This window comes from Tinamus guttatus, unplaced genomic scaffold, assembly GCF_059628265.1.
Source record: "Tinamus guttatus ecotype Peru unplaced genomic scaffold, ASM5962826v1 Tinamus_guttatus_pri_ptg000702l, whole genome shotgun sequence".
Lineage (NCBI taxonomy): Eukaryota > Metazoa > Chordata > Aves > Tinamiformes > Tinamidae > Tinamus > Tinamus guttatus.
Window position 1 is genome coordinate 956,869 of NW_028289236.1, and position 18,961 is coordinate 975,829.

Sequence of the window (18,961 nt, forward strand, 5' to 3'; positions counted from 1 at the left end):
TGATGCCTGCCACCTGCCTCTCTCTGGAAACAGCTGTCATCATTTTCCCAGATAGCTGAGACACACAAACAGAAGCACAAAGCACCCGGCAGCAAGGTCAGACCCTTCTCCTCCACAGTCTGGGAAGTACAAGGCGAGTCCTGGGCCAAAGGTGCGCAGGTGCGCATACCAGTCGGGGGTCCCAGTCCTCAATTCGAGGGTCCTGGCCTCGTCCTTCCTCATTTCCGGGCGTTTGGCCTCCAAAGCTAGTTTGGAGGATGTTTGCGATTAAGTTGGCTACAAGCCCAACTTAGGGACCAGCTTCAATAGGTTTTCGGAGGGGGCTGCCTGTGAACTGGGCTGAGCAGCTGCATCCATGCTCCTTATTGCTCAGCCTAGGCAGGCAAACATCTTCTTTCTCAAGGCCTGGCCTCTGCTTCCCACGGGAGATTTTTATGACTCTATAGATCATAGAAATTTCCATCTCTAATAGAAGGCTGCAGCCGCTTTCTGGAGAGTGGGGCACTCCTGCCCGCTCTGGGGAACACTCTGTCTACAGGGGGTAAATAATGGGGCACGGTGGGCTCTCACCTGGCCAATAAATCCACTCGCTGGTGCTGCATCTCGGCGCTCTGGAGCATGGCCCAGCCAGCACCAGGCTTTCGTGGCTAGCGTGGCACAGCAGAGCTTTCATTGTCTGCACTGCCAACCTGCGTGCAGAGCAAACACCAGGTCACACTTACACCCCCGGCCCTGCCTCCAGCTCCGTGGCAGGGACAGTGGGGATCCAATGGGTACCTCACAGGGCTGCTGCAAGGAGGTTCTTCCCCTGGGCATTCTCTCCAGATGTCAAATATCTCCGTCATCAACTCTTGCTGCCAAGATGTCCCTCCTGGGCTGCGCGAGCTTGGCAGTGATGCTCACGCACTGCCCCATGACTCAGCAGGGGGAACCATGGAGGAAGAGAGAGAAGAGGCTTCCTCCACAAACTCACAGGTAGGGAAGAGATGACCATGGTGCCCATCTGACGTCTCCATCTCATGCAGCAGCCAGTCCTCCAGCACACTGAGCAGCTCCCGCAGCACCCGCTCCGCAGCTCCGGGCGTGGACACGAGCGCCTTCCACACGGCTGCGGCGGCGCTGCAGGCCCAGAGCGCTTGCTCAGCGGGTGCTGCAGCCGCAGCGTCGTGGCCTGCGCTGCCCGCCAGCCCTGCCGCTGCCCGCCAGCCCTTGCCAGCACAGACCTGTCGCAGGATGGGGAGCAGTACAGCAGGCAGGCAACCACCACGTCCGGGAACGTGCTGCTCCGGAGAAGAGCCCTGCTCAGGCTCTGGTGCGCAGCCGCGTCGCTGACGGACACCATGTTTAACCAGAGGTCCGTGTCCTCATTTGTCTGTCTTTGAAGCTCCAAGGCGTCATACCTATCACATATCATCACCCAAGGAGGCGAGGTGGGCTAGGAGGGGATTCTCCTGCCAACCAAAGCAGCGACCTGTTTCCATTCATCCATGTTTCTTAATTTCACCCCTCTGCGCTATGGCAAGAGCGTAGGGGATCCTCAGATGCATTGGGAGTGTTCCCCCAGTGAACTCTTGAGATGACTGCAGGGTGTGACTCCACTAACCTATCCCTTTCTCACATTCTCTGATGGCCCTTAGTTTTTCTAGCTCCGTCTTCAGTGCCACTACCAGGCTAAGCAGTTCCTCCGCTTTTTCACACCTAACACAGGTGCTGCCTTTGCTACCTGCTAGTAAAGCTGAGAAGACCAAACACACTCTGAGCCAAAGACCCGCACCCCTGACGTGCCTGGGGCAGCTCCGTCCGAGTCGCCAGTCTTGTGGTGCTGCCTTGCTACCGTGTAGCCACCCTGGCTTTGGCTGATTCCTCACCGAGGGGCCGAGCGTGGGGAAGGCTCCCTGCCGAGCCGGGAGCAGAACTCCTGCCTCCCCTAACGGCCGCGCCCCGCCCTAACGGCCGCGCCCCGCCCTAACGGCCGCGCCCCGCCCTAACGGCCGCGCCCCGCCCTAACGGCCGCGCCCCGCCCTAACGGCCGCGCCCCGCCCTAACGGCCGCGCCCCGCCCTAACGGCCGCGCCCCGCCCTAACGGCCGCGCCCCGCCCTAACGGCCGCGCCCCGCCCTAACGGCCGCGCCGCCTCCTCTGCTGGCGGCGCCCGCGCTGCCTCAGAGCCGCCTCTCGTGAGGCGCTCGCTCTGTCCGCCCGGGGGCCGGGGCTGCCTCTCCCTCGCTGCGCTTTCCTGCTGCCCGGCTTGTGCTACCCACGGCAGGTACCCCTGCGCGAGCGGCCGCTGCGGAGTCTTTCCCTTCGAGACCTCCCGAGAAGGCGAGGCCCGCTGGCAGTGCTGGAGAGAGGGAGAGGCGCAGCTTTGCCTGGTGGAGAAGGGAACTTTCCCAGTACGGGGGCTGCCTGGGCTGCTGCAGCCAGAGCGTCGTGGCTGCCTGCTGCCTCCTGGGCTCAGCCACAGCAGGGGAAGCCAGCGCTGGTGAGGGGGCAGTGCTGCCTCCTGCGTCTTGTGGCTTTTCAAGGCGGATCCTCGTCAGAGCCGCCGCAGTCTTGCCTCCTTCCCTTACCCTTTTGTAAAGGGAAACGGGGTTTCTCCGACTGCTTCAAGGGGTGGTTGTTGCAAGGGGGTCCCTGCTTTCTTTTTGACCCTGCCTGCAGCCCTTAGTGCTGAAATCCCAGCTCCTGGGGAGGACTTTGTGGAGCAGAACAGCAGACGTAATGGCTGATGTGCACTGTGCACACATACAGCATCAGTCCCCAGCAGCACCCCAACATGTAAAATATAAATTCAATTTTTGCACTTATGACTCCATACAAATGAGGGATGCCAGGGCAGGAATGCTACAGCTAATGGATGGCAGGGCAGAAATTCATTTCAGCCACACTTTTAGGGCAAGAAATTTTGGTGTCTGGTTAAGGGCAGCTGTGAAGTTTCTCATCCTTCCCTTTGGGGAAAAATCTCCTTGTATAAAGGTTTCTTCCTCCCCACTGGCATGTGTCTTTGGTAAGTATTAGATGCTCATTAAATAGAGTTTTGCCTGTTTCTAGAAGCTCTGCTAGCAGGCTATTTGGATGTTAGGTCTTGGGGGGTACTACATAGCTATTTCTCAGCTGCTCCCTAGTCCTTCTCAGCAGTGAAGAAGGACCCACAAGTGTGTGTATATATATATATATATATATTTCTGCCAGTCCCATTGTTGATGTGAAGAAAAATAATTTCTATTGTAAAAAAAAAAATCTAGGTACACTTTTACAATGATTAATTACTATTGCTTTAACTGATAAGACCCAAAGCTTACCTCTCCCCCCTATCCCCACTCGCCCAGGTCTGTGCATCATACTTGATGCAAGAGAGCTTTTTACTAGGATCAAGGTATGAAATTATGAATCTTGTCTCAAGAGGAAGGCACTGTGTGATTTCTTGCACATTTTCTAATGATCCCCTTAAGCCAGTCTGCCACCGGAAATGTTCACTGCATCTACAATAAAGTAACTTGGGATACGGGTGCTTTTGATAAATGTATATTTATTCTTAACGGCTGAGAGAGATTTCATACATGTGTGGCTTTTGCTATATTAAAGTTCCTGGAGAGAACACCACTGTTTGCATAGATGAAGCCAACATGGTTTAAAGATGACCTCAATATATGTCTATAATTTAAGGGAAAATGAAAGGGGTGCCAGGGGAGAAGAGGAGGAGGGTTGACTGCTTGGTGCACCTGCTATCTGCAGTAAAGCTGTAATCAGGATATTGCTTTCTGCAGACAGGGTCCTTCTATTGCCAGGAGTCCAATCAGCAAAATGACTGTATGGTGCAGTCTGCCCTAGATTCCTAGAAGCTAGAAACTAAACTAAACATTGAAACTAAAACAAAAAAAAACATTGCTGAAGCTCTCCCTGAGCAGTAGTCAGGTTGCTGCAGGGATATCGCAGAGAAACCAAGGTACTCAAACAACATGGATATTTAAAGCCAAGCATGTGCGTAATGGCCACTGAGGAATTAGGTGCAAGGCTGAAGTTCTGCCCCAGCAGTCGGTAGCCGCCACATTTCCAAACTCTGAGCTAACCTTGGAGCTTGAGGAGGCAAAGTGTATGGTCAGAACTGGGAGCTGCATGAACCAACACCTGATGAAATAAAAGTTTGTGCTTAAGGCAGCCCTGATCGCTACTTCTCAGAGTGAGCACTTTGGCCATAAATGTAGTCTAGAAATATCTTAAATAGGGGCGCCTTTTTTTTTTTCCTTCCCCCCCAACCCTTGGTGAGAATTAGATGTCTAACATGAGTTGGGACTTAAAAATCACTGCTGCTGATGTGGCAGATTCCTTTGCAGTTACTGTCCTGCCACCAATTTTCAGCATGTCATTTCCCCTGTAGAGCATAAATATTAAATCAGGAATTTTCTTACTTTCTAAGGTTAGTGTGTTAATTGGGTAATTGGGTGGTATGTGAACAACTAATTGCAAACAGGTGGTGCCAGGTAGTGAAGTAATTTAAGGAGTGAACTGTGCCTTGCTTCCCCTCTCTCTTTTCTGAGAGAGGGAAAGGTAAGGCCTGCCTGGGTTGTTACTTTCTGGCTGAATTTTAAATGTGTTGCTGCTAATGCCTAAGTTTGAAACGTGTCATCTTGCTGAGTAGGTGTAAAGCAGGCAGAATTTGACTCCTGTTCTTCTTGGTGGTAGTTCAAGGGGTTTTGCAACTGTTGCTGACTGCAGCACACATAGGAGCACGGTTTGGAAATGCTTACTTAGCACAGTCTTGAGGACTCTGCTAGAGTGGAGACCACACTAGGAGAGGTGTGAGGTAAGGACTGGTTTATTTTCTACTTGGTGATTTTGCCAAGGTGTGTGTTTGAAGATTCCCTCTGCTCTTTAAAAAAGATGGAGGAGCAAAAACATCTTGTTGAAAGCGCTAGGACTTGCCTCCCTCTGGGAGCAAGCCGTGTCTTGTATCTCATGGCATACCTGGTGGGTTAGCTTCTGATATCTCTTTTCACTGACCTGTAGACCTGATTTGTGAGGTCTGCTGGAGCAATCACTTTTAAATTAAACATTGATTTTTATGGTACTGTGCAACAGGAAGGATGGGTGGAAGTAACTGAGAGAGGGGCAAGGTCCTTGTGATGGAAGTAAATACTATTGCATAGATCAGGAGGAGCAATTCTGCTGAAGTCCAGGAGTAGATATTGCTTAGCAGTCACATAGGCTAGATCCTCACCCTTCTTATCCATCTCTTCCTATTTTCCTTCCTCTTGCAGAACAAACAGCTGGAGTATGTTTTAGCCACGGGTTATTCATTTGGTGATAGGCTTTGAAATGCAGAAACTGTATATATGATGGTGCTGTGCTGTTTTGAAAATATTGATGTAAAAGTTTCTCAAAGGCCTGGCAGAAAGTCTATTCCAGTCAGCTGAGTTAGTGGAGCTTGCTGTGGTGTTTTACATTACCAGTTTGTAATGAGTCCTAGTCTTGTCTTCAGAACTAATTTTCTCTCTAAGAAGTGCAGCACTAGCTTTCCAGTGTAAGTCTTCTCTTCCAGATTTTTGACTAGTATAACTTCTGAATTGAATCATGAGTGAGAGGGGTGCTACAGAATTAGCCATCTCACCTCATAGTGAGAAGTCCTATTACAAGCAATATTATAAAACTTTCTCTCCTATTTCCTTCTGCATCTTTTGGAAAAGGTTACTAGAGACTGGTATTTTCTGGAGACTGATACAAGGCATTAAGCAGTGCAGTGTCCCTGTTTCTTGGGGTGCTCTGCTAAACAATGTCCCTAAAACTAATTCTGTGTTCCTCAGTTGGCAGGATAACTGAGAGCAGGAGAGGCTTGCCAAGTAAGAATAGAACAGTTCTAACCACCAAGGAGAAGAGATGTTGTCTTCACTTTTGGTTTGTTTTGTGAATTTTTTGAATAGCAGAACATTTAAATACAAAGTGTCTTTGATATGTGGTGCATTTTGGACAGACTTCCTCAGGTTGTTTGGGATCATATCTTTGGCATTAGTCAGGTGTAATTCCATCTAGTTCCTAATGATTTATTTTTCATGAAGCATACTTTAGCAAAGCACACTGTTTCCACAGGGGATGTATTTTCATTATAGTGCTTCCCTGCTAGAACTGTATTATGCTTAAAACTTACATAATGAATAATACTTCATATGTTCTTACACTTACTTAAATTTGAAGAAGCTTTTACAGATTTGTGCATAAAGCCATTTGATGGGGGGAAAAAGAAATAGCTTACTGTTGAGTCATTCTGATGTTCCCTTAGCATATTAGGTATATATATGTGTATGTGTGCACACACATATACAGATTTAGGAAGATCATTTTGACACTGTCTTTAAAAGTGCATCTGTTTGTGAGGATCTCCAAAGCAAGAATTGCACATTATGTGTTCAGTAAATGTTCTGTTAGTGCAGTGCCTGAGCTGCTAAGGATTCAAGTAATGTAAACACAGCAGCATGTTTCCTGCATGCTGGTTATTCGTATAGAAATGGTTTGCAGGGTATATGTGCTCACAGCGTGTTTCATATGGGTTCAGTTCTTGTGGGACATCTAGCGGCAGAAAGGAGACCATTATCTGGGAAATCAAAGTAGTATTTAGAAATGTGACTTTTTCCTTCCTCTCTCTCTATGTATTGGAGTTTTGCTGATATTTAAAAGCAGTTTTGGTGCTTGGTCTCCAAAGCTCTGTATTGGGAAGCGGCAAGGACAAACTGCGACTTGTGGGCAATAAGTATGCACAGCAACAAGTTTCCTGGGTGCCTTTCAGCTCCACTTCTTTCTAGCTCTGCAGGAAGAGTGGTGGAACTGGTGGAATGTTCTCATATTTTTGTGACTTTTTCTCAGCAAAGGCAATGCCTCTGAGTTGGAAGGACTAATCTGAGATGCCACAGCAACCTAGGGTATAATGTAGAATAATGTGGCTGTCTAAATTCCTGCTTTGGTGTTGTGGTTTCCACCTTCTTTCTGTTATATGAACTGCTTGACACTTTTTTTTTTTTTTAAACCTCCCCTCCCCCCCATTATGTTCTGCAGCCTTAAGGTTGCAGAATCCATTTAGAAAGCAAGATGATATTACAATGACATTAAGATTTGCAAGTTATGTAACAGGGCCCTGTAATGGGAAGATGAACTATAAAATTGCAGATCATTTCTGAGCTCTTTTAGTATTAGAAGTTCAGAGCAAGGTTATGGCTCTTCCCTTTGCAGCCAGAACATGCCACATGTTCCCACCACTAAGCTCGGCCTCCAAGATGTCAGGCGTAATCACCCACAGGGATGGAGAACAGTGACACTTGGGCTGGACAGAAACTGGCCTTGCTGTAGTGAGCAAAACTGCTATCACTGGCTACCAACCTGTGCAAGGAAAAGGTGGCAGGTGCTGCAGCCACCCAAGGCAGCGTGACCAGGTGTGAAGCTCTCTATCTGCAGGTTGCTTTTCAGGGGCATTTGCCACCAAAGAGAAAGTGATAATTAGTTTTTTGGATCTGTTCTCACTGCTCTTTCTCACAGTCCTGAGAGAGGGAACTCAGAGAAAGCAATGGCAGGAAATCAGCAGAGGTTATTTGAAGAGCGAAAGTTGGGGATTGCACATAGTGAAGAAGTGTGCCTGGAAGAGGGAAGGCTTGTAGGAGTGGGAGGCAGCTGAGGCTGTGAGGCGGCCACGCAAGGCGGTACTAGGGTGTCTTTCTGCTGCTCATGCAGTGGTCTGTGCTTGGGGATGTGTGTAGGTAGTGGCAGCTTTGGTGCTAAAATGTTGGCTTGTGGCTATTGTAATTTGGGTGACTTAGACCTGATGCAGCAGAGCTCTTCTGCTCTGTGCCCGAGTGGTGTGTCTGCAGGAACAGAGACTGGGAGGCTTTGTAAAGGAGCTGTGGTGAATGTGGAGCTAGGTCTTAAGGCTGTGAGGATGCAGGCATTTTGTAGAAGTCAGGAGGCTGTGGAAATTGTTATAGCCCGAAAATTAGAATGGCTGGACAGATAACAACCCACTCAGGTTGCTTTATGAACCCTTTTTCTATTCTATCAAACCTTGTTTTCTGTAGTTGATTAGGTATTACTTCTAGCTCATACTTTTTCTTGTTTTTAAATTTTAAAATTTTTAATTTAAAAGCCCTCTAGACTTTTTTTGATGAATGCAATATTAAAAACAAAGAATAACATAAGCAGTCCCACCTTCTGTGTCCAAAGTTACGATATGTCTGACCAGTGCTAGACTGAGTTATTGTCACAGGTGTCACAGCTGTGGTTTCTTGTACCTGGGGTTACTTTAATATTGTCAGTCACTAGGGTTACTTTCTTATTAGCGGCAAAGGGGGAAAGGAGGCAGATGGGAGAAACTCCTGGCTGTTCAAGTTGATCAGACTTGCTGCTTTTATGGGAACAATGGCAGTAGTGCTGCTACCAGCAAGGTGATCAGGCATCTTTCTCTCTGAACTAAGAGTGAGGGACACTTGGATTATAAGATTGCATAGTTAGTACTGTAAATAAAATGTCCTTTCTTGCTCTAGAAAATATAGGACTTACTAGTCATGAAGAGCAAATTACTATAGTATAGCTTCAGGCATTTTTCAAACATTTCATTTTCTCCTGTTCATATGTGCTTGGCTTTGGGTGTACTAGATAGTTTTCCTTATAGCTGGTATAGCCACATCTCCATATTTTCCACATTATATTCCTCCACCCTTCACACTCTGTTTTACACATACAAGCACTATCTGGGAGATTACTTGATACCTTCTGATACTGCAAGGCATATGAATGCTTTTCATGAGGAAAATCTCTTGGAGCAAGTATTTCCCCCCTTGTAAGCCTGTAGTAAACAGGCTTAAGCGTGCTGACCTTGGCTGGGCCTTGTCTTTGAAGGGTCCCTTGAAAGCCTTCATCAAGCTTTACTTGGTCCCTTTCAGATCCATCTTACAGTTGTCTTTCCGTTTCTGTGCTAGACCTTGGCTATTCCAGGTGGCTGAATGTGAAAACATGTCATGTGGAAACTCTCTATCATCAATTGTCCATTTTTTATATTTGGATAATTGATAATGTATTTTTTTTGATTTCCTAAACCACATGTTGTTCTATATTTTAAAATCATTGAAATTATAGTTAGGAGGACTTGTTTATGAATGAGTGCTATTTGCATAGGTTTTGGGAAAAGCTTTGTATGGGTGGCCTTATAATAACTTCAACACTACTTTTTAAGAGGGGAGTTTTTGAAATTTCTACATGCTGGTAGTTTGCCGTGATTAGTCATTCCTGTTTCTGCGTTTAGCACCTGCTCCTTGCCACCAGACACTGTTCAGACAGTGTTTGCCTTTTGAAGTGTGTTCTTACTAGCAGCTCTGTCTACTGAATCTTCTGAGTCTTCATTAAAAGTGGAGTCTAGTCCGCTGAAACTTTAAGCATCCTGCTAATGTTGCTAGTATATCACTGCCATTTAAGAAGCTGCTGAGAGCTGGAAAAAATAAGAAGGGAATTTCTGTGACAGCTGGGAAGACAGGCTAGTCAGGATAGGGAAAATGAGGTAGGTGTTAAAGCTGGTGGGGAAGGGGGCAAAATACCATATGTGGAATGGATTTGGAGAGCAGGAAAGTTCAGCCCAGCAGTAGCAGTGCTGAAAACATGCTTTAGAGATGGATTTGATTTTAGGATGGCAAATGTTAAGCTGTTCCTTTTGCCATTTAACCTCACCTTCTGTGATGGAAAAGTTATTGCCCTCATGTTCTTGCTTTGCTCTGTTGTAGTGTTAGATATTTTCTGAGAGGTGCTTGTCCATGCTGTTAATGTGTAGTAATGGGATGGCTATCTTAAAAATCAATACAAATATCACCCTGAAAGAGGAGGTCTTATAGATTAGTCTGTCAAGAGCTGTTTTAATAGATCCATCTGACATCTGAGACACTTTCCCAAAATTACCCTTTCAGTTTTAAATTAATTTTTAAATGTCACTGGTGGTAGATTCCAGGCTAGCTGGTACAAGTGCCTACAGTGAAAACCTTTCTCAGCAGTTTCAGGAAAAAAATGGAGATCATAAATGTTTTCATTATTTCTCCAATAGATCGAGAAAGTGCTTTCACAAATGAGGGAGTGGCAGCTCCAAAGGCGTGCTTTATTTTTGTGGTTTTGCCCTTCTCGTAGACTAGAGAAGCTGGAGTGTTGAAAGTGATGTAAAAGTTCGGGATGGATCTTTCTAGTACTGCCATTTGCAATATGAAAAGCTGAATGATGCTGGCTTGATTCAGAGTAAGGTATGGGGTTTGGTGTTCTTCACATCACAAGATGTGGAAAGTCAGTAGCAGATGGCATATGTTGTTATAATACAGACACTTGAACTTATCTTGAATATAATTTCAGATTTTAAAATCCCCCCCGCTCTGTCCTTATTTCCACAGTTCTGTTCGGGATGTCCTGAGAAGATAGAGATCCTTGTCTGACAGTGTACCTGCAGTCTTCCTCTGCTTCCTAGGAGCCTGTTAATTATCAATAATTGCAAATACTCATCAAATTCGGACATATTTCTGGGCCACATGCATACTTAGCAAATCATCAGTACAAAGGAGATCCTGAATGCGAGACAAGTGTGGCCAGTCTTGGGGTGCAAGAATATTGTCCTATATTATCAGGATAGGCAGTATCTGATGAGATTAGGAAGAGGAGGAGAGCAATAAAGGTATTTCTGGGCAGATGTGAGACATGGAGGTGAACTGAGAGATTTTCCATCCCTTTTTCTGCTGCTGGTTGTGACTTGGGCTAGAGACCCTGGTTTTGGTGAAAGAGATGTCTGTGTCTTCTGCTCTGCTGCTGGGTGTGACGTCTGGGAGAGCTCCTGGAAGCAGGAGTGTCCTTGTGAGTGTCCTTGTAGGTGGAAGCTTCTTGGAGTGTGACTAAAGTGGCTGTGTGTGTCACTTTTGTGCCTTACCTTAGACTTGTATCTGTCAAAGCAACTGACCTTCCCTGATCCCAAACTCCTTGTGGACTCAGGAAATCAATGAAACAATAAAAGGATCAAATTCCTGGTTTATTCTAGATCACTTATCTTTCATTTTCATGCTGTGTGAGGGACATAAAATCTATAAACTACCCCTGTTATTTATTGTTTGTAAGCCATAGGCTTGACTGCAATGGCTGATTAATAATTAATAGAAATTAATGGTCAATGAAATAAATATACCTTATATCTGTAATTACTGGAAGCTTCCTTTTACATTTTCCATGAGGCTATTATCCTTGTAGGATTCTAAAAAATACATATATTTAGTGTTTGTTTGCAAGCATGGTTTTCAGCAGGTATCGACTACAGCACTGTATTGATCAGTCTGACCTCTGTCTCCGGGGGATTTTGCTCCTTTGACTCTCTTTTCCGCTTTGCCTCTCCTTTGTACTGAAATTCTCGGCATAGCTGATAGTTCTATTAGTGTAGCCTCTAATGCTTCTTATTTCAAGGCTCTTAGCTAAAAACTTTTCTGAACATCCCTGGAGTGGTGAGCAGTTCTTGCTCTTCCCCCTGAATGAGGAGTTCCTGCAGAGTATGGCCCAAACTAATTTTTTTTGGTGACAGTTTTCCTTCAGTCAAATCCACCTTTTCAAGATGACTTTTCATTATCAACTGTACAGAGAAGAAGGTGCTGTGTAATGCAGAGCACTCCAGCAGGTTGGAGGAGTACAGTCTTTCACACAGCCACCCAGGCTGTATTATTCAGGTGGTGGTTTCTGTGCTCTTTCTTGTACCTAAAAGCTAGAGGGGGGCTGAGGTTTTTCTTATTTCAGAGAATTTGTGTGAATGCAAGTCTCTACTACAAGACAGAAAAGGTGTCTCTAATGTCTTGTTCCTACCTTCCTTTTGGGACAAGTTGTTCAGAGTGACCTGTGGTGAGTGGCAGAGCTTGAGCTGAGAAGTTTGTAGCTCCAGGGTCCAATTCTTTGAGCAAAGGCTGAGTTTATTGTTAGTTAATGTACTCAAAAGTTGTCATGTTGCAACTGGAGCCACTGGTGAGTGAGGAGTCTAAGCGCAGAGCAGGAGTACTTACCAGGAGTGCTGTGGAGACTGACCTTGGGGAACCTGCTGGGAAAAGTTACAGGGAGTCTGTGCAGAAATAGGGCAGGACAGAGGGTGTGATGCTGTGGTCAGACTGTTGCAAAGCAGATGTCATTTCTGGCATAGTATTTTGTTCTGTTTTGTCTCTTAGATCTGTGTGCTGTTTTCAACAGGAATTGCAGCCTGATAAGAGAATTTCACCCATGCCTATATTTGTTCTGTCTGGCTAGAGCAGTAGTCCAATATCTGCTGCCAGAAATGCTACTTTCACAAAGCTGGAGCATCCTAAATATGTCACCTACGTTTTTTGATCATACTTTCTAGCAACACTGTATTCCTGGTGCTTCCTTCACAACAGATCATTGCTGTTCCTTCTTGTTTTGGGATGGAATTTGGACAAGTTTTCTCTAGTTGTCTATCCCTGTAGAAGTGACAGGTCAGTAGATAGCATGCTTCTAAAAATTTTTCTTTTGATGACAGCTTTAAAAGAAACCTTTTGATTTCAGGGTACTGCTTTTGCCTTGAGGAATTCTCCATGTACAGATTTTGATATGTTCTAAATGCACCGGAATTACTGCGCTTATAATTCCTAGGGAGATGAAATCTTATTCAGAGTCTGGAAGTTTTAAAGGCAGAAGCTAGAGGTGAATGCGATAAAATCGGGCTCTGTTCAGTGCTCTGAAATGACTGTGAGCAGAACTGTTAGCTTTGGGAATGCAAAAGTGCAAGTAGGCCTCATTTGTCCTACCACAGCCCTCCTGGATTCTCAGATTAGGCTTACATTTATTTGGAGGTTTGCAAGGGAAATAAAAATGACCGACTATATACACGCTTGTTCCTTCTATGATGAATCCCATCCTAGGTTAATTAAATGTTATTTAGTTAGCTGTATTTGACAGGGAGCCAGCAGTAGGTTTGATGACCGCGTTGACAGAAGATTAGAAGAAATATTTTGATAATTAGTTAATAAATAGAGAACTGTCGTAACTTCTCATCTGGCTTGTAAAAACTTAACATTTCTGATAAGGCTAGAGAATATATTATCGCTTCTGCCTTTACCATTGCTTATTATTGTTACTTCCATATGACTGTGCTGTAGAGCAGATTTAGCTCTCTGTAAGAGCAACTTTCTCATTTTTTCTACAGATGACACCTTTGAGCGGAGCAAAATCATCACAGGATACTGGTAACCATTCTTGTTTCATGTGATAGTACGGCCTGCAAGCGAAGTTCTGCAGTGCTTCATTCTCTTTTGTCGCAGTAAGGAGAAGGGTTTGGCATGGACAGCACTCTAGATGCCTTAGGGAGGAGGGTATGGAGTCTCAATCATGAGAGATTTTTAAGGAGAATTTCATGAACCAGCTGCCAGAAATGAAGTAAACCTGTTTGTGTCTTTAGGGAAAGGGGGAATGGAAAGTAACTTACCTCTGTAGGAAAGGGCAATTAGAGTAGGAAAAGATTTTTCCATCTTTGGGTGGTCAAATACTGGAAAAAGCTTCCAGAGAAGTTGAGAATCTGTGTTTTTTGGGATATTCGTATCTCAGTCAGACATGGCCCAAAACAATCCACTTGTAATGGATTGAACCAGGGACCTCCAGAGAGAGTTCCTAACCTGTGGACTCCAATCCTAGGACTTCCATGGATTAAAGACATTTTAATTGGTGATTTCATTGAAGATGTGATTAGGAGGTGACTTTTATGGCGGAATAAATGAATACCTACTTCTGATGCACACTATTGTGTGAGCCGTGTTGTGAAATTTGAATATTTGTAGGAGATATTCATGCTGTTCTTGCTTTGTAGAGAATGGAGATTGAAATAATCACACAGAGAGAATAATTTTGCTTGAATATGCATAGCTCTTTCACAGCATTATTTTAGTAGAAACATGTATTTCTTCATGGGAACAGTTTTGATTAAAAGCTGAAAGGCTTTTTAAACACTTTTTCAATATTGCCACTTGTCTGTGTGTCATATAGCTTTGATTTATGAACACAATCTCAGTGCATGCAAAGTATGTTTATGAATCTTATGCTTTGAAAGAGCTCAAATTGTAAAAATACTGAGTAGCATGTCTAAGCTAAAACCTTTACAAGGGAGTGGTATTGGTTATTAATAAAGAATGGTTTGAGTCTTCAGGTTGTTACCCTAAACCTCAAAAAGAGCTTAAAGTGACTATCCTCAGTTGTATTTGTATGTTTTCTCTTACTGAAGTATGAGAGGTTCCCTTAAATAAAGTGTATTTGAATGGGTTTAGTTTTGATGCAGATGGGAATATGACTTACTATAACTTTTTGATCTTTAACTTATAAAACTTTCATTGCTGAATTTGTCTTAAAGAATTGCTACTTAAATCTGTAGATTTCTCTGATTATCAACTGGATTATTCTAGTTTAATTCTGCTTTGATCCTGGTTAAATTCAGAGATTGATATAGTAGAAGCAAGGCTAAGGTGGTGAGCCTACTGCATTGAAATTTGTGGAAGTGAGTCTCAGTTTCCAATTGAATAGTGTGTTTGAAGTCGGCTCTTTTTTTTTGAGGTAATCTGAAATATTTTATGCTTTCTTTTCTGAAGCTTGATCAAAACTTTCTCAGAACATTTCCATCAAATTAAGTGCCTAAAAGCCTGAGGTCCACAATCTCTAGTCATCTCTGCAAATCACTCTAAATGTTTTTAAGCTGAAAATTGCATAATTATTTTTGGTGGATATCTCTCTATTTTTAAGGCTTTTACAGAGAATTTGACACAGTGTTCTAGCCATACCTATTAATATTTCACATCAAAATGCACTTTTAAAGCTTTCTGTATGAACATGCAAATCAGAATTATTTCACCCTTTGTTCTCCAAATGCAAAGTGCTCTCATGCTACGAAACAAGCAAGTGTTTGCATCCAGGAATTTGTGTTGTTAGAGATTTGAAATGCCTGTGAAATGGAGAATCAGATGGAAAAGAGAAGTTAGGGCCACAGCTTTGTGTTCTGCCCCAATGTGACTCTCAAGGCTCTTGTAGCCCTGAGACTTTCTGTCCTGCAAGTGACACTTGTCCAGGATATGTCCCCTTTAAGTGGAATGAGCATGGCATTCAGACCCATGAAAGGTGCTTCTAGTAGATTTGAACAATTATAATAATTTCTTTTTGAACACTTGAAATCTCTATAATTACCCGAATTTAAATATTTTGCTCTGGCTTACGTTCTCTTTAGTTATCACTCACTGTAGGTTTGATAGGATGTTACATATCTTGCAAAGACAAACAGCTAAAAATAACAAAATTGTTTTCAGTAATAAATATAAAATCCTTGTGACCTGAGCACATTGCCATCCAGGAATATGAATTTTTTTTCAAGGTTTACCATTTAGAAGCAACAGGAATATTTATAGCTGTTTATCTTTACACAACTTTGTCTACATCAGTGCAGAGTAACCATTAAGTGTTGCCTTCTCAGATTTGTCTCTCTTAAGCAATACCTCTGCTGAGAATTTATGCTCTTCTCCATAAATGTACAATATCCCCAAAAGCTCTGTTACCTGTTTTTCATGCCAAAGTTGTGCTGGAACAGGGTATCACACCTGTAATTTATGTAAGGCTTTGGTTATAATTTGACTAGTTTCATTAGCATTTCTTGGAATGAAGAACACCTGCAGTTGGAGTAAAGAACACATGCTCATTTTACAGAGTTTTAATATGACCTGGAAGTCCAAAAGGACTGACAAAGTCAAATTTTGTACTGTAGAAGAGAAACTGACTGTAGTGGCTGGTGGGTGCATGGAGCACCCAGGGTTTCAGGCACGCTCCCCTTTCTCCCAAAGGGTATGAGCACATACAGCAGCATGCAGAAAGAAACAAGTAGTTGTAGCACATTTCCCTCACCACTGCTTATGCTCTTAAAGCCCATGTTCCTTATACGATCTTTTAAAACTTGTATATTCACGAATTGGTTACCTAAGTCTTCTCCTTCTGTTGCAGCTGGAAAGTTGGTCATCTTGCATACATTGCTAGGGTGAACTAAGCAGGTTTTAATTTTCAGACCTAATCATTAGGAGCTCACGTGACTCTTCTGGGCTTCTGGTGCATATTATATGGGTCTAATATTAGTGCATAACTACTGCATGGCACAAGGCTTTGTATTCTCGTAGGGCCTTATGTAGTGTGAGTGTCCCATTGAAGCACTTTCCTATGTATACTTTAACAGCACAGGAAAAGGGAAGCCAAGTTTCATTTTGGTTTCCAAAGAGATCAACAGCTGATAACCAGAACAGCAAGCCATGCAGAGACTTCTGTGAAACATTTTCTATGGTGAAGAATTCATGATTCCTGAGTCGGAGTTACTGGCTTTGTAGATACTAACAATTCCTGCACTGCCTGTGCCATTGGGGAAGCCGCATTATCGAAGGGGTGCCTTGTGTCTGGACCATTAGCTGGACTCTTTAACTTAGAAGCTTTAGTCTGTAATTTTTCTCAGTGCTTGTAAGCAAGTGATATGTAGTCTGTGCGCATAGTATTGCACGCACATATATATATATATATGTTGTGTGTGTATATATGTATTTTAGACTGTCATTGTCCTTTTGTTTGATCTGAAGAACTGTCTCTTCAATCTCGGGGCTTTTGTGGGATGCCTGTTGCTAGAATATTACCTTGTTATCAGTGTAGCATCTTCAGATGTCTTTAGACACAGGTGAAAAAGTGAGATACAAAGAGGGAACTTAGGTCATTGCTGAGAACAGCTGGGCATTTAAGGAGGAAGATGGGCTAAATAATTTACACAAGGGGATTTGAGCTGAAAGGGCAGATAATTATCCTTACTTATCCCCAAGTCTGTGGAGTAGTTCATGCCACTTGTGTTTTGGGTGCTTTTGAGGATAAGTGCTCAAGTATTATCTCCTAGTTCACATTTAGTTATTTTTATTTCTTCCCCTTTCTTCTAATTCTGTTGAGAGGTGCAGTACCTGACCTGGAGAGGTGCTAAAACAGGTTTGTTCTCCCTGGTGGTTCTGAAAGGACTGCTTTTTCCTTCAAGGCTGCACTAAAAAAGGTAAGGAGTTGCCCAGGCTGTCGCCTCTGCTCAAGGTGAATTTTTGAAGTGTGGATGCAATAGGAGGTAGCGTGTTGTTGTGGCTTCAAGCAGTAAAAGGGGCTACAGAAAGCATGTCTTACATAGTAAATGAGTTTCTCCCAAACTTTCTCTGTCTGTTTCCTGCTCACAGGCAGGAACAGTATAAGCAGATTGCAACCAAGGCCAAACAAATTCAAATCTTCTTTCTGGGGACCTTCTGTTTTTAAGGGCATCTTCATGTAAGCATTTCCTTTTTGGTGCTGTAATTAGGAAGTACCCTTGCCGCTCTGTGACAGTATTAGGAATCTTGTCTCAGGGGAGGATTTAAGCTAGGAAAAGATATTGCAGTCAGCAAGGTTTTCAGCTGTTTTGCCCATGTGATCCATCATGCATAGGTGGTGCTGCAAAGCTCATGTGTGTTTGGCTGATCACCCTCAGTTTGGAGTGGGAATATATGACCCAAGAGGTTCTCAACCATTGAGTTCTGTCGTATGGTGTCTGCACTGTGAAACCTTGTGTATAACCCTCCAGTAAGACACTATCTTTAATGTGCTGGTGGCATGTTGCCTTCAGCAATAACTTGCCCCTTTTAAGTTTTTATAGATTCTGGAATAGGTTCCCAAAATTCATTTGTGTGCAGAAGCACCTTTTCTCCTTTTAGTTTTCTCTTGACTGTTCATACAGTAGCAAATATATTTGGTAACTATCTGAATTTCTGTTCCTTAGGATGGCAGGGCTTCCTGAGTTTTCATTTCTGTATAGGTGATGATATCAGCAGTCTCTGAACATTTTCTTGTTTAATTCATCATAGAAACATAGCGCTCTGGCCAAGATCTGATGTTTTTATAACGCTGGAAGTTTAACATAATTGCAAGAAAGATCAAATTGGTAGTTTAGTGATCCTCATTAGGCAAGTTCCCATAAACTGTAACTGGCAGAGTTAGCACTAATGTAAGTGGGTTTCTCAACTCACTAAGTTAGCAAGTAGCTCAAATTATTGTGTCTTACAGACTTGGAGTGATATTTTTGTGCCTCTTTTCTTTCACATATTTGGATGAAGTTTGCCAATCTGAGCATGTGCTTATACAGCAAACCCAGATCTTACCGCCTGTAAAGGCTACTGGACTTGTGAAGGTAGAAACCTTTGTAACTGGATTTTTATTGTTCACCAAGTCATCTCAGATTAGTCCAGATCTGCTGTTACATAAACTTGAAAGTCTCCTTGGTACTTTTCGTGTGTTAAGAAAGACAGTAAATCCTGCAGAATTTGGCAAATATGTGCCTGGAGAACACATTCTTGCTAGAGTACAAAATAGTATATTTGCTGACATGTTTTATGTTTAATGCAGGCTTGGAATATTTGCATGTGTGTTCTCAGATCAAGGATACAGAAATGCTGGGAAGTTTGAATGGTAATAACCAAAGGAAGAGTTCTTGTCTTTGGAGGTTACCGAACCACTTTTTCCCTGTAGATTAAAAGCCTTGCTCAGTAGGACCATGCAGAAGAGTTTGGTCCCCAACTCTCTAATTGAATGCATAAATTTAAGTGATGATTGGGCTCTTTCTGTACTTATTAGTTTCTCATCCTGCGAGTTATCAGCCTGGATAGGGTAAGGGCCTGTCCTATCCCAGGACAAGGCTAAGGGACTTAGTGTGAGTATAAACCCAAGATAAAGGCTCCTACTTCATTAATGTGGATTCAAAAGCATCTTACCACTACCTGCCTCTCCTGAAGTCTGGGCTTCTGAGATATGTTTGTGAATGCACAGCATCATGAGGAATTGCTTTATTTGAGAAATGTTGATCCCGGGGCCCTGCATGGAAGTCATGAGTCCAAGACCTGTTTCAGGATGTTCTCTGAAGC